Here is a 20,753-nt window from a genome sequence, read left to right on the forward strand (position 1 = left end):
CTCTCCTGGAGGAATAGTTTGCTTGCTCTTGGACATTCTAAAAGAGAGGTCATGATAGACATTGAGCTTCTGAGCTCAATTGGGGACAGTCATGGGTGATGAATGTTTGCAACCTACTGCGAAGCCTCATACCGCAATATAAGGAACGTCAAATACTAAGAAAGGGCGGCCTATGAAAGAATTACTACTTTCAATAAGTACACTTAAACGGCTAATTGGGAATAGAAAAACTGTAAAAAGCCCTCTGAGAAAGCCCCCCTCTAACCTTTGATAGTAAGCTTTTCTGTAGTCTGCCTGTTGATGTATTTTCCGTTTGAACTGTGCACAACATGAAGAGACGGAACACTGGCGGCTTGTCACAATGCCCCCCGATGACATCACAATAGCGCTGCTGCCTAGAAAACAAGCTGCGCAGAAGAAGTTGTTCTTTGGGTGGGAGGGTGGGCTAGTGGAAGGAGGGGGCAATCTCTTTTTTTCCCGGGTGGTAGGGGGATGACAGGAGAAGGGAAGCGGGTGGTGAGAAAGGTACAGAGGGCAGGGTTTGGGGGCTGGGAAGGAAAGGGAAAAGATTAGGGTTTGGGGATGATGAAAGGGCTTTCTACGGGTAAGGATGGCAAAGGGTGGCAGTGACGGAAAGTCAGGCAACCTGTCCTGTCCGTCTTTTTGTATCGTGAATTGGAAAGACTGCAAGGGGGAGGGGAGTTGCTTGCGCCCTAAAGGAGGAGTTATTCAGATTCATTGCAGTGGGCGGCGGCTGCAAAACGCACCATTCTTCTTGTTTTGGCTCTGCAAAGCAGCCTTTTCAAGGGTTGGCTTGGGTGACAAAATGTCTTGTGTAGGCGTGGGTTTGTCTCCCTCTCGCTCTCTCTCCCTAAGATGTGTCCGGCATAGGCCAGGGTGCCACTCGAGGCCCAAACCAATTCTGGTTATCGCTTCTCGGCCTTTTGGCTAAGATCAAGTGTAGTATCTGTGAGGCTCGGCAGATGCAATGCACACTGGAAGGTTGCGCTTGCTAGTACTCTTAATGTATAGTATATTCATCTAGAGGAAAACATGGCCCTACCAGGATCGAGGCTATTAGACTGAGTAAGTGTGGGGGCTATGGTGCAATGTGCCCCAGGACTGACGACCCTGGAGTGAGTCTGAGCTTGCTGGCTTGGGACCCCGGCGAGCCTTGGGCTCTGTAGCACACCGTACCTTGCCCTTTCATACTTTCTGAGCATATTGCTCTATCCCGGCCTTCTGGCTAGGAAGGAAAATTTTTATAATCATGGTCGGAGGTCCGTTCAGCTTTGGGCTGAGAAACCAACACCCGGTTGGAGGTCCGGGTCAGCTTCGGCTGAGAAACCAACACCCGGTTGGAGGTCTGGGTCAGCTTCGGCTGAGAAACCAACACCCGGTTGGAGGTCCGGGTCAGCTTCGGCTGAGAAACCAACACCCGGTTGGAGGTCCGGTTAGCCTTGGGCTGAGAAACCAACACCGGTTGACGGTCCGGGCAGTTTCGGCTGCGAAACCAACAACTAGTAGCTCTCTACTCCACTTGGGTAAGATGCCTGGGTGGACGCTGGGAGCAACGACAAGGCTCAACCAGGCTTCGGCTTGGGGGAGCACCGAAGATCCCTGACCCTTGCTGTGGCCTTCTGGCTCGGAGGGACGGGGTTGATTTTTGGGGACCCTCTCCTCACGGAGGGGTCCACACGAATCCTAGCCTTTGCACTGTTTTTGGTGTGACTTCGGTCATGCATTTTTTGCGGTGCTTTGGAAAGCTTCATTAAATCAAAAATCTGTTCTTATCAGTTTAATATCTGATACGTCCCCTATCTGGGGACCATATATTAAATGGATTTTTAGAACAGGGAGATGGAAAAAGAGCTTGCTCTGTCCACTCCACGCATTGACCTGGTATTGCAGTACCTCCAGGAACGGTGCACCCCTTCTTAACCCAGTTTCCAAAAGCAGAACTCAATTCACCTGATTCATATTAGCCCGATTTAATGAATTGGAAGAAAGCATACGTCTTCATATGCACCTCAATTTGGCCCATTCACTTTTCACACTTCCTCCTTTTGTTTTTTATCTTTCACACTTTTGACTTTCTTTATTCATCCAAATAGCAAACTCATCACCACTCAACCTGACCAACTCGGCTATGTCCCCGTGCTGCAGTTCTCTGTCTTATCTAGATCATTTGCAATTGAATGGAATAGATCCCTTTTGGACAAAGTGGATTCACCTGCTGCTGCAGTGACCACAGGTGTGATAACATCTAGAATTGGCATCTGGTGCGATCTCTCCGCTTCCACTCCAAAGAAAGTTACCTGTTTATTCCTATCATGCATTGGTTTTTGGGGTTTTCTTTGAGTAATGATGATCTCTTTAGTAGTCTGTTGGCGCCCTCTCCTGGAGGAATAGTTTGCTTGCTCTTGGACATTCTAAAAGAGAGGTCATGATAGACATTGAGCTTCTGAGCTCAATTGGGGACAGTCATGGGTGATGAATGTTTGCAACCTACTGCGAAGCCTCATACCGCAATATAAGGAACGTCAAATACTAAGAAAGGGCGGCCTATGAAAGAATTACTACTTTCAATAAGTACACTTAAACGGCTAATTGGGAATAGAAAAACTGTAAAAAGCCCTCTGAGAAAGCCCCCCTCTAACCTTTGATAGTAAGCTTTTCTGTAGTCTGCCTGTTGATGTATTTTCCGTTTGAACTGTGCACAACATGAAGAGACGGAACACTGGCGGCTTGTCACAATGCCCCCCGATGACATCACAATAGCGCTGCTGCCTAGAAAACAAGCTGCGCAGAAGAAGTTGTTCTTTGGGTGGGAGGGTGGGCTAGTGGAAGGAGGGGGCAATCTCTTTTTTTCCCGGGTGGTAGGGGGATGACAGGAGAAGGGAAGCGGGTGGTGAGAAAGGTACAGAGGGCAGGGTTTGGGGGCTGGGAAGGAAAGGGAAAAGATTAGGGTTTGGGGATGATGAAAGGGCTTTCTACGGGTAAGGATGGCAAAGGGTGGCAGTGACGGAAAGTCAGGCAACCTGTCCTGTCCGTCTTTTTGTATCGTGAATTGGAAAGACTGCAAGGGGGAGGGGAGTTGCTTGCGCCCTAAAGGAGGAGTTATTCAGATTCATTGCAGTGGGCGGCGGCTGCAAAACGCACCATTCTTCTTGTTTTGGCTCTGCAAAGCAGCCTTTTCAAGGGTTGGCTTGGGTGACAAAATGTCTTGTGTAGGCGTGGGTTTGTCTCCCTCTCGCTCTCTCTCCCTAAGATGTGTCCGGCATAGGCCAGGGTGCCACTCGAGGCCCAAACCAATTCTGGTTATCGCTTCTCGGCCTTTTGGCTAAGATCAAGTGTAGTATCTGTTCTTTATCGCTTCTCGGCCTTTTGGCTAAGATCAAGTGTAGTATCTGTGAGGCTCGGCAGATGCAATGCACACTGGAAGGTTGCGCTTGCTAGTACTCTTGATGTATAGTATATTCATCTAGAGGAAAACATGGCCCTACCAGGATCGAGGCTATTAGACTGAGTAAGTGTGGGGGCTATGGTGCAATGTGCCCCAGGACTGACGACCCTGGAGTGAGTCTGAGCTTGCTGGCTTGGGACCCCGGCGAGCCTTGGGCTCTGTAGCACACCGTACCTTGCCCTTTCATACTTTCTGAGCATATTGCTCTATCCCGGCCTTCTGGCTAGGAAGGGAAATTTTTATAATCATGGTCGGAGGTCCGTTCAGCTTTGGGCTGAGAAACCAACACCCGGTTGGAGGTCCGGGTCAGCTTCGGCTGAGAAACCAACACCCGGTTGGAGGTCTGGGTCAGCTTCGGCTGAGAAACCAACACCCGGTTGGAGGTCCGGGTCAGCTTCGGCTGAGAAACCAACACCCGGTTGGAGGTCCGGTTAGCCTTGGGCTGAGAAACCAACACCGGTTGACGGTCCGGGCAGTTTCGGCTGCGAAACCAACAACTAGTAGCTCTCTACTCCACTTGGGTAAGATGCCTGGGTGGACGCTGGGAGCAACGACAAGGCTCAACCAGGCTTCGGCTTGGGGGAGCACCGAAGATCCCTGACCCTTGCTGTGGCCTTCTGGCTCGGAGGGACGGGGTTGATTTTTGGGGACCCTCTCCTCACGGAGGGGTCCACACGAATCCTAGCCTTTGCACTGTTTTTGGTGTGACTTCGGTCATGCATTTTTTGCGGTGCTTTGGAAAGCTTCATTAAATCAAAAATCTGTTCTTATCAGTTTAATATCTGATACGTCCCCTATCTGGGGACCATATATTAAATGGATTTTTAGAACAGGGAGATGGAAAAAGAGCTTGCTCTGTCCACTCCACGCATTGACCTGGTATTGCAGTACCTCCAGGAACGGTGCACCCCTTCTTAACCCAGTTTCCAAAAGCAGAACTCAATTCACCTGATTCATATTAGCCCGATTTAATGAATTGGAAGAAAGCATACGTCTTCATATGCACCTCAATTTGGCCCATTCACTTTTCACACTTCCTCCTTTTGTTTTTTATCTTTCACACTTTTGACTTTCTTTATTCATCCAAATAGCAAACTCATCACCACTCAACCTGACCAACTCGGCTATGTCCCCGTGCTGCAGTTCTCTGTCTTATCTAGATCATTTGCAATTGAATGGAATAGATCCCTTTTGGACAAAGTGGATTCACCTGCTGCTGCAGTGACCACAGGTGTGATAACATCTAGAATTGGCATCTGGTGCGATCTCTCCGCTTCCACTCCAAAGAAAGTTACCTGTTTATTCCTATCATGCATTGGTTTTTGGGGTTTTCTTTGAGTAATGATGATCTCTTTAGTAGTCTGTTGGCGCCCTCTCCTGGAGGAATAGTTTGCTTGCTCTTGGACATTCTAAAAGAGAGGTCATGATAGACATTGAGCTTCTGAGCTCAATTGGGGACAGTCATGGGTGATGAATGTTTGCAACCTACTGCGAAGCCTCATACCGCAATATAAGGAACGTCAAATACTAAGAAAGGGCGGCCTATGAAAGAATTACTACTTTCAATAAGTACACTTAAACGGCTAATTGGGAATAGAAAAACTGTAAAAAGCCCTCTGAGAAAGCCCCCCTCTAACCTTTGATAGTAAGCTTTTCTGTAGTCTGCCTGTTGATGTATTTTCCGTTTGAACTGTGCACAACATGAAGAGACGGAACACTGGCGGCTTGTCACAATGCCCCCCGATGACATCACAATAGCGCTGCTGCCTAGAAAACAAGCTGCGCAGAAGAAGTTGTTCTTTGGGTGGGAGGGTGGGCTAGTGGAAGGAGGGGGCAATCTCTTTTTTTCCCGGGTGGTAGGGGGATGACAGGAGAAGGGAAGCGGGTGGTGAGAAAGGTACAGAGGGCAGGGTTTGGGGGCTGGGAAGGAAAGGGAAAAGATTAGGGTTTGGGGATGATGAAAGGGCTTTCTACGGGTAAGGATGGCAAAGGGTGGCAGTGACGGAAAGTCAGGCAACCTGTCCTGTCCGTCTTTTTGTATCGTGAATTGGAAAGACTGCAAGGGGGAGGGGAGTTGCTTGCGCCCTAAAGGAGGAGTTATTCAGATTCATTGCAGTGGGCGGCGGCTGCAAAACGCACCATTCTTCTTGTTTTGGCTCTGCAAAGCAGCCTTTTCAAGGGTTGGCTTGGGTGACAAAATGTCTTGTGTAGGCGTGGGTTTGTCTCCCTCTCGCTCTCTCTCCCTAAGATGTGTCCGGCATAGGCCAGGGTGCCACTCGAGGCCCAAACCAATTCTGGTTATCGCTTCTCGGCCTTTTGGCTAAGATCAAGTGTAGTATCTGTGAGGCTCGGCAGATGCAATGCACACTGGAAGGTTGCGCTTGCTAGTACTCTTGATGTATAGTATATTCATCTAGAGGAAAACATGGCCCTACCAGGATCGAGGCTATTAGACTGAGTAAGTGTGGGGGCTATGGTGCAATGTGCCCCAGGACTGACGACCCTGGAGTGAGTCTGAGCTTGCTGGCTTGGGACCCCGGCGAGCCTTGGGCTCTGTAGCACACCGTACCTTGCCCTTTCATACTTTCTGAGCATATTGCTCTATCCCGGCCTTCTGGCTAGGAAGGGAAATTTTTATAATCATGGTCGGAGGTCCGTTCAGCTTTGGGCTGAGAAACCAACACCCGGTTGGAGGTCCGGGTCAGCTTCGGCTGAGAAACCAACACCCGGTTGGAGGTCTGGGTCAGCTTCGGCTGAGAAACCAACACCCGGTTGGAGGTCCGGGTCAGCTTCGGCTGAGAAACCAACACCCGGTTGGAGGTCCGGTTAGCCTTGGGCTGAGAAACCAACACCGGTTGACGGTCCGGGCAGTTTCGGCTGCGAAACCAACAACTAGTAGCTCTCTACTCCACTTGGGTAAGATGCCTGGGTGGACGCTGGGAGCAACGACAAGGCTCAACCAGGCTTCGGCTTGGGGGAGCACCGAAGATCCCTGACCCTTGCTGTGGCCTTCTGGCTCGGAGGGACGGGGTTGATTTTTGGGGACCCTCTCCTCACGGAGGGGTCCACACGAATCCTAGCCTTTGCACTGTTTTTGGTGTGACTTCGGTCATGCATTTTTTGCGGTGCTTTGGAAAGCTTCATTAAATCAAAAATCTGTTCTTATCAGTTTAATATCTGATACGTCCCCTATCTGGGGACCATATATTAAATGGATTTTTAGAACAGGGAGATGGAAAAAGAGCTTGCTCTGTCCACTCCACGCATTGACCTGGTATTGCAGTACCTCCAGGAACGGTGCACCCCTTCTTAACCCAGTTTCCAAAAGCAGAACTCAATTCACCTGATTCATATTAGCCCGATTTAATGAATTGGAAGAAAGCATACGTCTTCATATGCACCTCAATTTGGCCCATTCACTTTTCACACTTCCTCCTTTTGTTTTTTATCTTTCACACTTTTGACTTTCTTTATTCATCCAAATAGCAAACTCATCACCACTCAACCTGACCAACTCGGCTATGTCCCCGTGCTGCAGTTCTCTGTCTTATCTAGATCATTTGCAATTGAATGGAATAGATCCCTTTTGGACAAAGTGGATTCACCTGCTGCTGCAGTGACCACAGGTGTGATAACATCTAGAATTGGCATCTGGTGCGATCTCTCCGCTTCCACTCCAAAGAAAGTTACCTGTTTATTCCTATCATGCATTGGTTTTTGGGGTTTTCTTTGAGTAATGATGATCTCTTTAGTAGTCTGTTGGCGCCCTCTCCTGGAGGAATAGTTTGCTTGCTCTTGGACATTCTAAAAGAGAGGTCATGATAGACATTGAGCTTCTGAGCTCAATTGGGGACAGTCATGGGTGATGAATGTTTGCAACCTACTGCGAAGCCTCATACCGCAATATAAGGAACGTCAAATACTAAGAAAGGGCGGCCTATGAAAGAATTACTACTTTCAATAAGTACACTTAAACGGCTAATTGGGAATAGAAAAACTGTAAAAAGCCCTCTGAGAAAGCCCCCCTCTAACCTTTGATAGTAAGCTTTTCTGTAGTCTGCCTGTTGATGTATTTTCCGTTTGAACTGTGCACAACATGAAGAGACGGAACACTGGCGGCTTGTCACAATGCCCCCCGATGACATCACAATAGCGCTGCTGCCTAGAAAACAAGCTGCGCAGAAGAAGTTGTTCTTTGGGTGGGAGGGTGGGCTAGTGGAAGGAGGGGGCAATCTCTTTTTTTCCCGGGTGGTAGGGGGATGACAGGAGAAGGGAAGCGGGTGGTGAGAAAGGTACAGAGGGCAGGGTTTGGGGGCTGGGAAGGAAAGGGAAAAGATTAGGGTTTGGGGATGATGAAAGGGCTTTCTACGGGTAAGGATGGCAAAGGGTGGCAGTGACGGAAAGTCAGGCAACCTGTCCTGTCCGTCTTTTTGTATCGTGAATTGGAAAGACTGCAAGGGGGAGGGGAGTTGCTTGCGCCCTAAAGGAGGAGTTATTCAGATTCATTGCAGTGGGCGGCGGCTGCAAAACGCACCATTCTTCTTGTTTTGGCTCTGCAAAGCAGCCTTTTCAAGGGTTGGCTTGGGTGACAAAATGTCTTGTGTAGGCGTGGGTTTGTCTCCCTCTCGCTCTCTCTCCCTAAGATGTGTCCGGCATAGGCCAGGGTGCCACTCGAGGCCCAAACCAATTCTGGTTATCGCTTCTCGGCCTTTTGGCTAAGATCAAGTGTAGTATCTGTTCTTATCAGTTTAATATCTGATACGTCCCCTATCTGGGGACCATATATTAAATGGATTTTTAGAACAGGGAGATGGAAAAAGAGCTTGCTCTGTCCACTCCACGCATTGACCTGGTATTGCAGTACCTCCAGGAACGGTGCACCCCTTCTTAACCCAGTTTCCAAAAGCAGAACTCAATTCACCTGATTCATATTAGCCCGATTTAATGAATTGGAAGAAAGCATACGTCTTCATATGCACCTCAATTTGGCCCATTCACTTTTCACACTTCCTCCTTTTGTTTTTTATCTTTCACACTTTTGACTTTCTTTATTCATCCAAATAGCAAACTCATCACCACTCAACCTGACCAACTCGGCTATGTCCCCGTGCTGCAGTTCTCTGTCTTATCTAGATCATTTGCAATTGAATGGAATAGATCCCTTTTGGACAAAGTGGATTCACCTGCTGCTGCAGTGACCACAGGTGTGATAACATCTAGAATTGGCATCTGGTGCGATCTCTCCGCTTCCACTCCAAAGAAAGTTACCTGTTTATTCCTATCATGCATTGGTTTTTGGGGTTTTCTTTGAGTAATGATGATCTCTTTAGTAGTCTGTTGGCGCCCTCTCCTGGAGGAATAGTTTGCTTGCTCTTGGACATTCTAAAAGAGAGGTCATGATAGACATTGAGCTTCTGAGCTCAATTGGGGACAGTCATGGGTGATGAATGTTTGCAACCTACTGCGAAGCCTCATACCGCAATATAAGGAACGTCAAATACTAAGAAAGGGCGGCCTATGAAAGAATTACTACTTTCAATAAGTACACTTAAACGGCTAATTGGGAATAGAAAAACTGTAAAAAGCCCTCTGAGAAAGCCCCCCTCTAACCTTTGATAGTAAGCTTTTCTGTAGTCTGCCTGTTGATGTATTTTCCGTTTGAACTGTGCACAACATGAAGAGACGGAACACTGGCGGCTTGTCACAATGCCCCCCGATGACATCACAATAGCGCTGCTGCCTAGAAAACAAGCTGCGCAGAAGAAGTTGTTCTTTGGGTGGGAGGGTGGGCTAGTGGAAGGAGGGGGCAATCTCTTTTTTTCCCGGGTGGTAGGGGGATGACAGGAGAAGGGAAGCGGGTGGTGAGAAAGGTACAGAGGGCAGGGTTTGGGGGCTGGGAAGGAAAGGGAAAAGATTAGGGTTTGGGGATGATGAAAGGGCTTTCTACGGGTAAGGATGGCAAAGGGTGGCAGTGACGGAAAGTCAGGCAACCTGTCCTGTCCGTCTTTTTGTATCGTGAATTGGAAAGACTGCAAGGGGGAGGGGAGTTGCTTGCGCCCTAAAGGAGGAGTTATTCAGATTCATTGCAGTGGGCGGCGGCTGCAAAACGCACCATTCTTCTTGTTTTGGCTCTGCAAAGCAGCCTTTTCAAGGGTTGGCTTGGGTGACAAAATGTCTTGTGTAGGCGTGGGTTTGTCTCCCTCTCGCTCTCTCTCCCTAAGATGTGTCCGGCATAGGCCAGGGTGCCACTCGAGGCCCAAACCAATTCTGGTTATCGCTTCTCGGCCTTTTGGCTAAGATCAAGTGTAGTATCTGTTCTTATCAGTTTAATATCTGATACGTCCCCTATCTGGGGACCATATATTAAATGGATTTTTAGAACAGGGAGATGGAAAAAGAGCTTGCTCTGTCCACTCCACGCATTGACCTGGTATTGCAGTACCTCCAGGAACGGTGCACCCCTTCTTAACCCAGTTTCCAAAAGCAGAACTCAATTCACCTGATTCATATTAGCCCGATTTAATGAATTGGAAGAAAGCATACGTCTTCATATGCACCTCAATTTGGCCCATTCACTTTTCACACTTCCTCCTTTTGTTTTTTATCTTTCACACTTTTGACTTTCTTTATTCATCCAAATAGCAAACTCATCACCACTCAACCTGACCAACTCGGCTATGTCCCCGTGCTGCAGTTCTCTGTCTTATCTAGATCATTTGCAATTGAATGGAATAGATCCCTTTTGGACAAAGTGGATTCACCTGCTGCTGCAGTGACCACAGGTGTGATAACATCTAGAATTGGCATCTGGTGCGATCTCTCCGCTTCCACTCCAAAGAAAGTTACCTGTTTATTCCTATCATGCATTGGTTTTTGGGGTTTTCTTTGAGTAATGATGATCTCTTTAGTAGTCTGTTGGCGCCCTCTCCTGGAGGAATAGTTTGCTTGCTCTTGGACATTCTAAAAGAGAGGTCATGATAGACATTGAGCTTCTGAGCTCAATTGGGGACAGTCATGGGTGATGAATGTTTGCAACCTACTGCGAAGCCTCATACCGCAATATAAGGAACGTCAAATACTAAGAAAGGGCGGCCTATGAAAGAATTACTACTTTCAATAAGTACACTTAAACGGCTAATTGGGAATAGAAAAACTGTAAAAAGCCCTCTGAGAAAGCCCCCCTCTAACCTTTGATAGTAAGCTTTTCTGTAGTCTGCCTGTTGATGTATTTTCCGTTTGAACTGTGCACAACATGAAGAGACGGAACACTGGCGGCTTGTCACAATGCCCCCCGATGACATCACAATAGCGCTGCTGCCTAGAAAACAAGCTGCGCAGAAGAAGTTGTTCTTTGGGTGTGGAGGGTGGGCTAGTGGAAGGAGGGGGCAATCTCTTTTTTTCCCGGGTGGTAGGGGGATGACAGGAGAAGGGAAGCGGGTGGTGAGAAAGGTACAGAGGGCAGGGTTTGGGGGCTGGGAAGGAAAGGGAAAAGATTAGGGTTTGGGGATGATGAAAGGGCTTTCTACGGGTAAGGATGGCAAAGGGTGGCAGTGACGGAAAGTCAGGCAACCTGTCCTGTCCGTCTTTTTGTATCGTGAATTGGAAAGACTGCAAGGGGGAGGGGAGTTGCTTGCGCCCTAAAGGAGGAGTTATTCAGATTCATTGCAGTGGGCGGCGGCTGCAAAACGCACCATTCTTCTTGTTTTGGCTCTGCAAAGCAGCCTTTTCAAGGGTTGGCTTGGGTGACAAAATGTCTTGTGTAGGCGTGGGTTTGTCTCCCTCTCGCTCTCTCTCCCTAAGATGTGTCCGGCATAGGCCAGGGTGCCACTCGAGGCCCAAACCAATTCTGGTTATCGCTTCTCGGCCTTTTGGCTAAGATCAAGTGTAGTATCTGTTCTTATCAGTTTAATATCTGATACGTCCCCTATCTGGGGACCATATATTAAATGGATTTTTAGAACAGGGAGATGGAAAAAGAGCTTGCTCTGTCCACTCCACGCATTGACCTGGTATTGCAGTACCTCCAGGAACGGTGCACCCCTTCTTAACCCAGTTTCCAAAAGCAGAACTCAATTCACCTGATTCATATTAGCCCGATTTAATGAATTGGAAGAAAGCATACGTCTTCATATGCACCTCAATTTGGCCCATTCACTTTTCACACTTCCTCCTTTTGTTTTTTATCTTTCACACTTTTGACTTTCTTTATTCATCCAAATAGCAAACTCATCACCACTCAACCTGACCAACTCGGCTATGTCCCCGTGCTGCAGTTCTCTGTCTTATCTAGATCATTTGCAATTGAATGGAATAGATCCCTTTTGGACAAAGTGGATTCACCTGCTGCTGCAGTGACCACAGGTGTGATAACATCTAGAATTGGCATCTGGTGCGATCTCTCCGCTTCCACTCCAAAGAAAGTTACCTGTTTATTCCTATCATGCATTGGTTTTTGGGGTTTTCTTTGAGTAATGATGATCTCTTTAGTAGTCTGTTGGCGCCCTCTCCTGGAGGAATAGTTTGCTTGCTCTTGGACATTCTAAAAGAGAGGTCATGATAGACATTGAGCTTCTGAGCTCAATTGGGGACAGTCATGGGTGATGAATGTTTGCAACCTACTGCGAAGCCTCATACCGCAATATAAGGAACGTCAAATACTAAGAAAGGGCGGCCTATGAAAGAATTACTACTTTCAATAAGTACACTTAAACGGCTAATTGGGAATAGAAAAACTGTAAAAAGCCCTCTGAGAAAGCCCCCCTCTAACCTTTGATAGTAAGCTTTTCTGTAGTCTGCCTGTTGATGTATTTTCCGTTTGAACTGTGCACAACATGAAGAGACGGAACACTGGCGGCTTGTCACAATGCCCCCCGATGACATCACAATAGCGCTGCTGCCTAGAAAACAAGCTGCGCAGAAGAAGTTGTTCTTTGGGTGGGAGGGTGGGCTAGTGGAAGGAGGGGGCAATCTCTTTTTTTCCCGGGTGGTAGGGGGATGACAGGAGAAGGGAAGCGGGTGGTGAGAAAGGTACAGAGGGCAGGGTTTGGGGGCTGGGAAGGAAAGGGAAAAGATTAGGGTTTGGGGATGATGAAAGGGCTTTCTACGGGTAAGGATGGCAAAGGGTGGCAGTGACGGAAAGTCAGGCAACCTGTCCTGTCCGTCTTTTTGTATCGTGAATTGGAAAGACTGCAAGGGGGAGGGGAGTTGCTTGCGCCCTAAAGGAGGAGTTATTCAGATTCATTGCAGTGGGCGGCGGCTGCAAAACGCACCATTCTTCTTGTTTTGGCTCTGCAAAGCAGCCTTTTCAAGGGTTGGCTTGGGTGACAAAATGTCTTGTGTAGGCGTGGGTTTGTCTCCCTCTCGCTCTCTCTCCCTAAGATGTGTCCGGCATAGGCCAGGGTGCCACTCGAGGCCCAAACCAATTCTGGTTATCGCTTCTCGGCCTTTTGGCTAAGATCAAGTGTAGTATCTGTTCTTATCAGTTTAATATCTGATACGTCCCCTATCTGGGGACCATATATTAAATGGATTTTTAGAACAGGGAGATGGAAAAAGAGCTTGCTCTGTCCACTCCACGCATTGACCTGGTATTGCAGTACCTCCAGGAACGGTGCACCCCTTCTTAACCCAGTTTCCAAAAGCAGAACTCAATTCACCTGATTCATATTAGCCCGATTTAATGAATTGGAAGAAAGCATACGTCTTCATATGCACCTCAATTTGGCCCATTCACTTTTCACACTTCCTCCTTTTGTTTTTTATCTTTCACACTTTTGACTTTCTTTATTCATCCAAATAGCAAACTCATCACCACTCAACCTGACCAACTCGGCTATGTCCCCGTGCTGCAGTTCTCTGTCTTATCTAGATCATTTGCAATTGAATGGAATAGATCCCTTTTGGACAAAGTGGATTCACCTGCTGCTGCAGTGACCACAGGTGTGATAACATCTAGAATTGGCATCTGGTGCGATCTCTCCGCTTCCACTCCAAAGAAAGTTACCTGTTTATTCCTATCATGCATTGGTTTTTGGGGTTTTCTTTGAGTAATGATGATCTCTTTAGTAGTCTGTTGGCGCCCTCTCCTGGAGGAATAGTTTGCTTGCTCTTGGACATTCTAAAAGAGAGGTCATGATAGACATTGAGCTTCTGAGCTCAATTGGGGACAGTCATGGGTGATGAATGTTTGCAACCTACTGCGAAGCCTCATACCGCAATATAAGGAACGTCAAATACTAAGAAAGGGCGGCCTATGAAAGAATTACTACTTTCAATAAGTACACTTAAACGGCTAATTGGGAATAGAAAAACTGTAAAAAGCCCTCTGAGAAAGCCCCCCTCTAACCTTTGATAGTAAGCTTTTCTGTAGTCTGCCTGTTGATGTATTTTCCGTTTGAACTGTGCACAACATGAAGAGACGGAACACTGGCGGCTTGTCACAATGCCCCCCGATGACATCACAATAGCGCTGCTGCCTAGAAAACAAGCTGCGCAGAAGAAGTTGTTCTTTGGGTGGGAGGGTGGGCTAGTGGAAGGAGGGGGCAATCTCTTTTTTTCCCGGGTGGTAGGGGGATGACAGGAGAAGGGAAGCGGGTGGTGAGAAAGGTACAGAGGGCAGGGTTTGGGGGCTGGGAAGGAAAGGGAAAAGATTAGGGTTTGGGGATGATGAAAGGGCTTTCTACGGGTAAGGATGGCAAAGGGTGGCAGTGACGGAAAGTCAGGCAACCTGTCCTGTCCGTCTTTTTGTATCGTGAATTGGAAAGACTGCAAGGGGGAGGGGAGTTGCTTGCGCCCTAAAGGAGGAGTTATTCAGATTCATTGCAGTGGGCGGCGGCTGCAAAACGCACCATTCTTCTTGTTTTGGCTCTGCAAAGCAGCCTTTTCAAGGGTTGGCTTGGGTGACAAAATGTCTTGTGTAGGCGTGGGTTTGTCTCCCTCTCGCTCTCTCTCCCTAAGATGTGTCCGGCATAGGCCAGGGTGCCACTCGAGGCCCAAACCAATTCTGGTTATCGCTTCTCGGCCTTTTGGCTAAGATCAAGTGTAGTATCTGTTCTTATCAGTTTAATATCTGATACGTCCCCTATCTGGGGACCATATATTAAATGGATTTTTAGAACAGGGAGATGGAAAAAGAGCTTGCTCTGTCCACTCCACGCATTGACCTGGTATTGCAGTACCTCCAGGAACGGTGCACCCCTTCTTAACCCAGTTTCCAAAAGCAGAACTCAATTCACCTGATTCATATTAGCCCGATTTAATGAATTGGAAGAAAGCATACGTCTTCATATGCACCTCAATTTGGCCCATTCACTTTTCACACTTCCTCCTTTTGTTTTTTATCTTTCACACTTTTGACTTTCTTTATTCATCCAAATAGCAAACTCATCACCACTCAACCTGACCAACTCGGCTATGTCCCCGTGCTGCAGTTCTCTGTCTTATCTAGATCATTTGCAATTGAATGGAATAGATCCCTTTTGGACAAAGTGGATTCACCTGCTGCTGCAGTGACCACAGGTGTGATAACATCTAGAATTGGCATCTGGTGCGATCTCTCCGCTTCCACTCCAAAGAAAGTTACCTGTTTATTCCTATCATGCATTGGTTTTTGGGGTTTTCTTTGAGTAATGATGATCTCTTTAGTAGTCTGTTGGCGCCCTCTCCTGGAGGAATAGTTTGCTTGCTCTTGGACATTCTAAAAGAGAGGTCATGATAGACATTGAGCTTCTGAGCTCAATTGGGGACAGTCATGGGTGATGAATGTTTGCAACCTACTGCGAAGCCTCATACCGCAATATAAGGAACGTCAAATACTAAGAAAGGGCGGCCTATGAAAGAATTACTACTTTCAATAAGTACACTTAAACGGCTAATTGGGAATAGAAAAACTGTAAAAAGCCCTCTGAGAAAGCCCCCCTCTAACCTTTGATAGTAAGCTTTTCTGTAGTCTGCCTGTTGATGTATTTTCCGTTTGAACTGTGCACAACATGAAGAGACGGAACACTGGCGGCTTGTCACAATGCCCCCCGATGACATCACAATAGCGCTGCTGCCTAGAAAACAAGCTGCGCAGAAGAAGTTGTTCTTTGGGTGGGAGGGTGGGCTAGTGGAAGGAGGGGGCAATCTCTTTTTTTCCCGGGTGGTAGGGGGATGACAGGAGAAGGGAAGCGGGTGGTGAGAAAGGTACAGAGGGCAGGGTTTGGGGGCTGGGAAGGAAAGGGAAAAGATTAGGGTTTGGGGATGATGAAAGGGCTTTCTACGGGTAAGGATGGCAAAGGGTGGCAGTGACGGAAAGTCAGGCAACCTGTCCTGTCCGTCTTTTTGTATCGTGAATTGGAAAGACTGCAAGGGGGAGGGGAGTTGCTTGCGCCCTAAAGGAGGAGTTATTCAGATTCATTGCAGTGGGCGGCGGCTGCAAAACGCACCATTCTTCTTGTTTTGGCTCTGCAAAGCAGCCTTTTCAAGGGTTGGCTTGGGTGACAAAATGTCTTGTGTAGGCGTGGGTTTGTCTCCCTCTCGCTCTCTCTCCCTAAGATGTGTCCGGCATAGGCCAGGGTGCCACTCGAGGCCCAAACCAATTCTGGTTATCGCTTCTCGGCCTTTTGGCTAAGATCAAGTGTAGTATCTGTTCTTATCAGTTTAATATCTGATACGTCCCCTATCTGGGGACCATATATTAAATGGATTTTTAGAACAGGGAGATGGAAAAAGAGCTTGCTCTGTCCACTCCACGCATTGACCTGGTATTGCAGTACCTCCAGGAACGGTGCACCCCTTCTTAACCCAGTTTCCAAAAGCAGAACTCAATTCACCTGATTCATATTAGCCCGATTTAATGAATTGGAAGAAAGCATACGTCTTCATATGCACCTCAATTTGGCCCATTCACTTTTCACACTTCCTCCTTTTGTTTTTTATCTTTCACACTTTTGACTTTCTTTATTCATCCAAATAGCAAACTCATCACCACTCAACCTGACCAACTCGGCTATGTCCCCGTGCTGCAGTTCTCTGTCTTATCTAGATCATTTGCAATTGAATGGAATAGATCCCTTTTGGACAAAGTGGATTCACCTGCTGCTGCAGTGACCACAGGTGTGATAACATCTAGAATTGGCATCTGGTGCGATCTCTCCGCTTCCACTCCAAAGAAAGTTACCTGTTTATTCCTATCATGCATTGGTTTTTGGGGTTTTCTTTGAGTAATGATGATCTCTTTAGTAGTCTGTTGGCGCCCTCTCCTGGAGGAATAGTTTGCTTGCTCTTGGACATTCTAAAAGAGAGGTCATGATAGACATTGAGCTTCTGAGCTCAATTGGGGACAGTCATGGGTGATGAATGTTTGCAACCTACTGCGAAGCCTCATACCGCAATATAAGGAACGTCAAATACTAAGAAAGGGCGGCCTATGAAAGAATTACTACTTTCAATAAGTACACTTAAACGGCTAATTGGGAATAGAAAAACTGTAAAAAGCCCTCTGAGAAAGCCCCCCTCTAACCTTTGATAGTAAGCTTTTCTGTAGTCTGCCTGTTGATGTATTTTCCGTTTGAACTGTGCACAACATGAAGAGACGGAACACTGGCGGCTTGTCACAATGCCCCCCGATGACATCACAATAGCGCTGCTGCCTAGAAAACAAGCTGCGCAGAAGAAGTTGTTCTTTGGGTGGGAGGGTGGGCTAGTGGAAGGAGGGGGCAATCTCTTTTTTTCCCGGGTGGTAGGGGGATGACAGGAGAAGGGAAGCGGGTGGTGAGAAAGGTACAGAGGGCAGGGTTTGGGGGCTGGGAAGGAAAGGGAAAAGATTAGGGTTTGGGGATGATGAAAGGGCTTTCTACGGGTAAGGATGGCAAAGGGTGGCAGTGACGGAAAGTCAGGCAACCTGTCCTGTCCGTCTTTTTGTATCGTGAATTGGAAAGACTGCAAGGGGGAGGGGAGTTGCTTGCGCCCTAAAGGAGGAGTTATTCAGATTCATTGCAGTGGGCGGCGGCTGCAAAACGCACCATTCTTCTTGTTTTGGCTCTGCAAAGCAGCCTTTTCAAGGGTTGGCTTGGGTGACAAAATGTCTTGTGTAGGCGTGGGTTTGTCTCCCTCTCGCTCTCTCTCCCTAAGATGTGTCCGGCATAGGCCAGGGTGCCACTCGAGGCCCAAACCAATTCTGGTTATCGCTTCTCGGCCTTTTGGCTAAGATCAAGTGTAGTATCTGTTCTTATCAGTTTAATATCTGATACGTCCCCTATCTGGGGACCATATATTAAATGGATTTTTAGAACAGGGAGATGGAAAAAGAGCTTGCTCTGTCCACTCCACGCATTGACCTGGTATTGCAGTACCTCCAGGAACGGTGCACCCCTTCTTAACCCAGTTTCCAAAAGCAGAACTCAATTCACCTGATTCATATTAGCCCGATTTAATGAATTGGAAGAAAGCATACGTCTTCATATGCACCTCAATTTGGCCCATTCACTTTTCACACTTCCTCCTTTTGTTTTTTATCTTTCACACTTTTGACTTTCTTTATTCATCCAAATAGCAAACTCATCACCACTCAACCTGACCAACTCGGCTATGTCCCCGTGCTGCAGTTCTCTGTCTTATCTAGATCATTTGCAATTGAATGGAATAGATCCCTTTTGGACAAAGTGGATTCACCTGCTGCTGCAGTGACCACAGGTGTGATAACATCTAGAATTGGCATCTGGTGCGATCTCTCCGCTTCCACTCCAAAGAAAGTTACCTGTTTATTCCTATCATGCATTGGTTTTTGGGGTTTTCTTTGAGTAATGATGATCTCTTTAGTAGTCTGTTGGCGCCCTCTCCTGGAGGAATAGTTTGCTTGCTCTTGGACATTCTAAAAGAGAGGTCATGATAGACATTGAGCTTCTGAGCTCAATTGGGGACAGTCATGGGTGATGAATGTTTGCAACCTACTGCGAAGCCTCATACCGCAATATAAGGAACGTCAAATACTAAGAAAGGGCGGCCTATGAAAGAATTACTACTTTCAATAAGTACACTTAAACGGCTAATTGGGAATAGAAAAACTGTAAAAAGCCCTCTGAGAAAGCCCCCCTCTAACCTTTGATAGTAAGCTTTTCTGTAGTCTGCCTGTTGATGTATTTTCCGTTTGAACTGTGCACAACATGAAGAGACGGAACACTGGCGGCTTGTCACAATGCCCCCCGATGACATCACAATAGCGCTGCTGCCTAGAAAACAAGCTGCGCAGAAGAAGTTGTTCTTTGGGTGGGAGGGTGGGCTAGTGGAAGGAGGGGGCAATCTCTTTTTTTCCCGGGTGGTAGGGGGATGACAGGAGAAGGGAAGCGGGTGGTGAGAAAGGTACAGAGGGCAGGGTTTGGGGGCTGGGAAGGAAAGGGAAAAGATTAGGGTTTGGGGATGATGAAAGGGCTTTCTACGGGTAAGGATGGCAAAGGGTGGCAGTGACGGAAAGTCAGGCAACCTGTCCTGTCCGTCTTTTTGTATCGTGAATTGGAAAGACTGCAAGGGGGAGGGGAGTTGCTTGCGCCCTAAAGGAGGAGTTATTCAGATTCATTGCAGTGGGCGGCGGCTGCAAAACGCACCATTCTTCTTGTTTTGGCTCTGCAAAGCAGCCTTTTCAAGGGTTGGCTTGGGTGACAAAATGTCTTGTGTAGGCGTGGGTTTGTCTCCCTCTCGCTCTCTCTCCCTAAGATGTGTCCGGCATAGGCCAGGGTGCCACTCGAGGCCCAAACCAATTCTGGTTATCGCTTCTCGGCCTTTTGGCTAAGATCAAGTGTAGTATCTGTTCTTATCAGTTTAATATCTGATACGTCCCCTATCTGGGGACCATATATTAAATGGATTTTTAGAACAGGGAGATGGAAAAAGAGCTTGCTCTGTCCACTCCACGCATTGACCTGGTATTGCAGTACCTCCAGGAACGGTGCACCCCTTCTTAACCCAGTTTCCAAAAGCAGAACTCAATTCACCTGATTCATATTAGCCCGATTTAATGAATTGGAAGAAAGCATACGTCTTCATATGCACCTCAATTTGGCCCATTCACTTTTCACACTTCCTCCTTTTGTTTTTTATCTTTCACACTTTTGACTTTCTTTATTCATCCAAATAGCAAACTCATCACCACTCAACCTGACCAACTCGGCTATGTCCCCGTGCTGCAGTTCTCTGTCTTATCTAGATCATTTGCAATTGAATGGAATAGATCCCTTTTGGACAAAGTGGATTCACCTGCTGCTGCAGTGACCACAGGTGTGATAACATCTAGAATTGGCATCTGGTGCGATCTCTCCGCTTCCACTCCAAAGAAAGTTACCTGTTTATTCCTATCATGCATTGGTTTTTGGGGTTTTCTTTGAGTAATGATGATCTCTTTAGTAGTCTGTTGGCGCCCTCTCCTGGAGGAATAGTTTGCTTGCTCTTGGACATTCTAAAAGAGAGGTCATGATAGACATTGAGCTTCTGAGCTCAATTGGGGACAGTCATGGGTGATGAATGTTTGCAACCTACTGCGAAGCCTCATACCGCAATATAAGGAACGTCAAATACTAAGAAAGGGCGGCCTATGAAAGAATTACTACTTTCAATAAGTACACTTAAACGGCTAATTGGGAATAGAAAAACTGTAAAAAGCCCTCTGAGAAAGCCCCCCTCTAACCTTTGATAGTAAGCTTTTCTGTAGTCTGCCTGTTGATGTATTTTCCGTTTGAACTGTGCACAACATGAAGAGACGGAACACTGGCGGCTTGTCACAATGCCCCCCGATGACATCACAATAGCGCTGCTGCCTAGAAAACAAGCTGCGCAGAAGAAGTTGTTCTTTGGGTGGGAGGGTGGGCTAGTGGAAGGAGGGGGCAATCTCTTTTTTTCCCGGGTGGTAGGGGGATGACAGGAGAAGGGAAGCGGGTGGTGAGAAAGGTACAGAGGGCAGGGTTTGGGGGCTGGGAAGGAAAGGGAAAAGATTAGGGTTTGGGGATGATGAAAGGGCTTTCTACGGGTAAGGATGGCAAAGGGTGGCAGTGACGGAAAGTCAGGCAACCTGTCCTGTCCGTCTTTTTGTATCGTGAATTGGAAAGACTGCAAGGGGGAGGGGAGTTGCTTGCGCCCTAAAGGAGGAGTTATTCAGATTCATTGCAGTGGGCGGCGGCTGCAAAACGCACCATTCTTCTTGTTTTGGCTCTGCAAAGCAGCCTTTTCAAGGGTTGGCTTGGGTGACAAAATGTCTTGTGTAGGCGTGGGTTTGTCTCCCTCTCGCTCTCTCTCCCTAAGATGTGTCCGGCATAGGCCA

The 20,753-nt window shown here is 47.4% G+C and overlaps 11 non-coding genes and 3 pseudogenes across 11 annotated transcripts; all 14 read left to right on the forward strand.

Annotated features, from left to right (window-relative positions):
• The first annotated feature begins 928 nt into the window (after positions 1–928).
• On the forward strand, positions 929–1,055 carry LOC142282792 (U2 spliceosomal RNA; annotated as a pseudogene).
• A 688-nt stretch (positions 1,056–1,743) lies between these two features.
• LOC142282788 (U2 spliceosomal RNA) lies at positions 1,744–1,936 on the forward strand. Its single transcript, XR_012744594.1, has one exon. It is a non-coding gene; the product is annotated as a U2 spliceosomal RNA (small nuclear RNA).
• Positions 1,937–3,323: 1,387 nt separating this feature from the next.
• Positions 3,324–3,500, forward strand: LOC142282791 (U2 spliceosomal RNA; annotated as a pseudogene).
• Positions 3,501–4,186: 686 nt separating this feature from the next.
• LOC142282789 (U2 spliceosomal RNA) lies at positions 4,187–4,379 on the forward strand. Its single transcript, XR_012744595.1, has one exon. It is a non-coding gene; the product is annotated as a U2 spliceosomal RNA (small nuclear RNA).
• Positions 4,380–5,766: 1,387 nt separating this feature from the next.
• LOC142282793 (U2 spliceosomal RNA) lies at positions 5,767–5,893 on the forward strand (annotated as a pseudogene).
• Positions 5,894–6,581: 688 nt separating this feature from the next.
• LOC142282790 (U2 spliceosomal RNA) lies at positions 6,582–6,774 on the forward strand. The gene has a single exon (XR_012744596.1). It is a non-coding gene; the product is annotated as a U2 spliceosomal RNA (small nuclear RNA).
• Positions 6,775–8,161: 1,387 nt separating this feature from the next.
• LOC142282783 (U2 spliceosomal RNA) lies at positions 8,162–8,352 on the forward strand. Its single transcript, XR_012744590.1, has one exon. It is a non-coding gene; the product is annotated as a U2 spliceosomal RNA (small nuclear RNA).
• Positions 8,353–9,739: 1,387 nt separating this feature from the next.
• On the forward strand, positions 9,740–9,930 carry LOC142282794 (U2 spliceosomal RNA). Its single transcript, XR_012744597.1, has one exon. It is a non-coding gene; the product is annotated as a U2 spliceosomal RNA (small nuclear RNA).
• Positions 9,931–11,318: 1,388 nt separating this feature from the next.
• Positions 11,319–11,509, forward strand: LOC142282795 (U2 spliceosomal RNA). Its single transcript, XR_012744598.1, has one exon. It is a non-coding gene; the product is annotated as a U2 spliceosomal RNA (small nuclear RNA).
• Positions 11,510–12,896: 1,387 nt separating this feature from the next.
• On the forward strand, positions 12,897–13,087 carry LOC142282796 (U2 spliceosomal RNA). The gene has a single exon (XR_012744599.1). It is a non-coding gene; the product is annotated as a U2 spliceosomal RNA (small nuclear RNA).
• Positions 13,088–14,474: 1,387 nt separating this feature from the next.
• Positions 14,475–14,665, forward strand: LOC142282797 (U2 spliceosomal RNA). The gene has a single exon (XR_012744600.1). It is a non-coding gene; the product is annotated as a U2 spliceosomal RNA (small nuclear RNA).
• Positions 14,666–16,052: 1,387 nt separating this feature from the next.
• LOC142282784 (U2 spliceosomal RNA) lies at positions 16,053–16,243 on the forward strand. Its single transcript, XR_012744591.1, has one exon. It is a non-coding gene; the product is annotated as a U2 spliceosomal RNA (small nuclear RNA).
• A 1,387-nt stretch (positions 16,244–17,630) lies between these two features.
• On the forward strand, positions 17,631–17,821 carry LOC142282785 (U2 spliceosomal RNA). Its single transcript, XR_012744592.1, has one exon. It is a non-coding gene; the product is annotated as a U2 spliceosomal RNA (small nuclear RNA).
• A 1,387-nt stretch (positions 17,822–19,208) lies between these two features.
• Positions 19,209–19,399, forward strand: LOC142282786 (U2 spliceosomal RNA). Its single transcript, XR_012744593.1, has one exon. It is a non-coding gene; the product is annotated as a U2 spliceosomal RNA (small nuclear RNA).
• The last annotated feature ends 1,354 nt before the right edge of the window (positions 19,400–20,753 follow it).

The sequence above is a fragment of the Anomaloglossus baeobatrachus genome, unplaced genomic scaffold (genome assembly GCF_048569485.1).
Source record: "Anomaloglossus baeobatrachus isolate aAnoBae1 unplaced genomic scaffold, aAnoBae1.hap1 Scaffold_5207, whole genome shotgun sequence".
Taxonomy (NCBI): Eukaryota; Metazoa; Chordata; class Amphibia; order Anura; family Aromobatidae; genus Anomaloglossus; species Anomaloglossus baeobatrachus.